The following is a 3,435-nucleotide window of genomic DNA, read 5'->3' on the forward strand; positions in this document are numbered from 1 at the left end:
TGTCTTAGTCTGGAAGCTCAGCTGAAACCTGTCCACCATGGGTGACCCTGTGGGTATTTAAAATACTGGTGCTGTAGCTCCCAGCATCACAGCAACACATGAGCCACTACAGTAAGACAAACGGACAGAAGAATGATGTTAGGGAGGTCCACATTACTCAGAATAACAACCATTTGATATCAAAAGGGCAGCATTTACCCAAAGACAAGGTTAAGAAAGCAGGAAATGGTCCGGAAAGGAGGAAGGGAAACGGGAAACAGGGAAGATGTGGGATAGGTGATGGTACACGATGGGGACTGGAATCACGGACATGAAACAAAATGAGTATGAAGCGTTGAGTGGAAAACTGATGGGGTCTGGAAACCTTCACCATTAATTCACAAGCAAAGGATAAAAAAGCAAGCTTACACACTTGGAACCCTTAGAGGGCAGTTCTGTCTTACAGGGTCACCAAGTCAGAATCAATTCTAGCACAATGGTTTCTGGGTTTTTAGTTCTTTAGTTTAGGAAGCCCTGACAGCTTGGTGTGTTAAACTGTGGGCTGCTAACCAAAAATTCTGCAGGTGGAACTCAGCCGCCTCTCCCCAGGACAAAGGTGCGGCTGTCTGCAGCTGTGACTTTAAGTCTTGGAAGTCATATGCCGTAACTCTACCCAGCCCTCTAGGGCTGCTTGCTAGGAGTTGGAATTGACTGGAAGACAGTGGGTATGGTTTGGATTTGGTTGAGAAGTATTTCTACCTGTGTCCTGGTGTGGCACTATAGCACTACAGAGTAGGAATAAAAAAAGGATCTGGGTGTCCCAGAGTTGGTGATGGGCTACTAACCTTATGAAGTTGGGAAGGCCGAGTGACCTAAGATGCTATATTCAAGCTTGTAGTCTCCCCTGAAAGCGTGAGTTCAAACCCCACTTCCAACCACTCTTTGCTTGAAGCTCTGGTGAAGCAGAGGTGAAAGCATTCTGCTGATAACCTAAAGGTGAATGGAAGCAGTTCCATTTTGTCTTTTATGGGTTGGGATCTATTTGACGACAATAGGTTTGTTTTTTAAGTAACCTAAAGGTTAGCGTCCTGGGAGGCGCTGTATGTTAATGCGCTGGACTGCAAAGCCAGCTTGAACTGCAAGGTTGGTGGTTCAAGCTCACCAGCCGTTCTTTGAAAACCATAAACCATGGGTGGGACCCTACCTGATGGCACTAAACAAGAAAGGTTAGTGATGACAACAAAGGTTGGAGGTTCAAATTCACCCAACAGTGTCTTAAAATTAAGATTTCGTAATTGGCTTCTGGTAGCATAGTGGTTACGAATTGGGCTGCGAACCTTAAGGTCTGCAGTTCGAAACTACCAGCTGCTCCGCGGGAGAAAGATGAGGCTTTCTGGTCCCGTAAAGATTTACACCCTCGGAAACCCTGTGCAGGGTCGTTATGGGTCGGAACCGACGGACGGCAGTTAACAACAATTGGCTTCCAAGCTCTGGTGTGGTGCTGTAGGATAAGTACTGGACTCTTAAATGCAAGGGTAGCAATTCAAACCTACCAGCAGCTCTCAGGAACCTTAAACTGTGTCGCTATGAGTTGGAACCAACTAGAAACACAACAACAAAAAAATCCACTTCCTGAGAGAGCCCTAGTGGCACAGTAGTTAAGCACTGAGTTGCCAAGTTGGCGGTTCAACCCCCATAGCGGCTCTTCAAAATTCCTGGGATCTGTTCCCATACTGTTAGGCAGTTGTTGTGAAGCGCAGTCGAGTGGATTCCGACTCATAGGGTTTCCAAGGAGCGGCTGGTGAGCTTGAACCGCCGACTTTGCGGTTCAAACAGCTTTGCAGATTGGCGCATTAACCCACAGGGCCACACCAGGACACTCTCTCTCTCTCTCTCTCTCTCTATATGTATATATACACAAACACACACACACATATACTCTATATATATATGTATATATACACAAACACACACACACATATATATATATTTGTTGTTGTTATTGAGTGCCACACACATATACTCTATATATATATGTATATATACACAAACACACACACACATATATATATATTTGTTGTTGTTATTGAGTGCCATATAGGTTTCCAAGCAGCAGTTAGTGAGCTTGAACCACCGACCTTGCGGTTCAAATGGCTTTGCAGTCTGGCGTATTAACCCACAGCGCCACCCCAGGACTCCAGTGTCGGGTAGTGCAGTCACAACCCTGCCACCTTCTGGTTCGCGGTCCAATCCATACCCAACAGCAACACTACGTGTAGGACTGTCTTAACATGCTGTCAAGTCGGTTCCGACGCATAACGACCCTGATACAGGGTTCCCGCAGAGCGGCTGGTGAGTTTGAACCACCAGCCTGAAGGTCGAGTACACATCCTACAGCGAGCGCCTCCTAGCCTCGCAAACCACATGGTGCAATTGTTACCTTGGGTCTCTGGAATCAAAGGTGGCCATGGCACCTAACAACAACCACTGACTTCCATAACGGATGTGAAGTCCAGGTTATTTGGGTTTAAATTAGGAGTGGTTTAGGATTCGTCATTCATTCATTCATTGATTCTATAAGTACCTGAGCCGTTTATTAAACTCTGGGTACTCGGAGGGGAGCACGTGGTGACCAGAAAGGCCGGGAAGATCCTGTGGGGGTTGGGGTGGAAAACCCCGAACCCATGACAAGCGGGGACACGGTGCCCGCCAGGAGAACTCAGTACGGTGACCCACAGCCATGAAGACACGGGCTTCGCGGGGGCCCGGCCGCACCCCGACTTTCCCGCTCAGGCCAATGGCCAGTCCTGACTCTGAGTCACCGCGGCGGGAGCAGGGCGCGCCAAGACCGCGTCAGCGCATGCGCCCCGGAGCCCGCCGGGAAAGGGGCCGCAAGAAGCGGCGGGAGCGCGCACGCCCAGACGCGCCGCGCCTCAGCCACGCCCAACGCGACCGCTATAAGCCCGGCAGCCCTGGTGCGTGCGCGCTCTCGCTGGGGCCGCGTGGGAGAGCGTCGCGTCGTTGCCCCGCCCTACGCGCGCGCCGGCGTCGGCTGCGTCTCCGGGCATTTGAATTGCGCTTCCGCCATCTTTCCATCCCTCAGTCAGTCGCGGCCCGGAGACGCTTCTGGAAGGTAGTTGCGGGCTGTGGGCAGCGGGGCAGCGAGGCCTGGCGGGCGGCACGCCGGGGAAGCCCGGGACCGCGGTGGGGCTACGGGCCTGGACCCTCGGGGCCTGGGCGGCAGTGGCCCTAAAAAGCCATTAACGCCGAGCGGACGGGCGGTTGCTTTCGCTCTTGGCGCGCTTTGCTCCCCGCCGTCCCGGGGCCGGGGTCGTCGCGGCTGTCTCGAACTCCACCCAGGCGGCGGGGCTCCGAGGCGGCCTCCGGGGAGCGGCGGGCAGCCGGGTGACCGGGCCCTCCCCACGGCTCCGGCCGGGGCCCAGCAGGCCGGGCGGC

At 52.8% G+C, this 3,435-nt stretch overlaps 1 protein-coding gene across 1 annotated transcript in view; it reads left to right on the top strand.

Moving 5' to 3' along the window:
* The first annotated feature begins 3,014 nt into the window (after nucleotides 1-3,014).
* The window catches only part of RAN (RAN, member RAS oncogene family), a 14,869-nt gene continuing 14,448 nt past the window's right edge, over nucleotides 3,015-3,435 (top strand). Inside the window, exon 1 of the mRNA XM_006874062.1 lies at nucleotides 3,015-3,112. The gene's annotated coding sequence lies outside the window, so the exon portion shown is untranslated. The remainder of the gene's footprint in view (nucleotides 3,113-3,435) is intronic.

This window comes from Chrysochloris asiatica, unplaced genomic scaffold (genome assembly GCF_000296735.1).
Source record: "Chrysochloris asiatica unplaced genomic scaffold, ChrAsi1.0 scaffold00261, whole genome shotgun sequence".
NCBI classification, from domain to species: Eukaryota; Metazoa; Chordata; class Mammalia; order Afrosoricida; family Chrysochloridae; genus Chrysochloris; species Chrysochloris asiatica.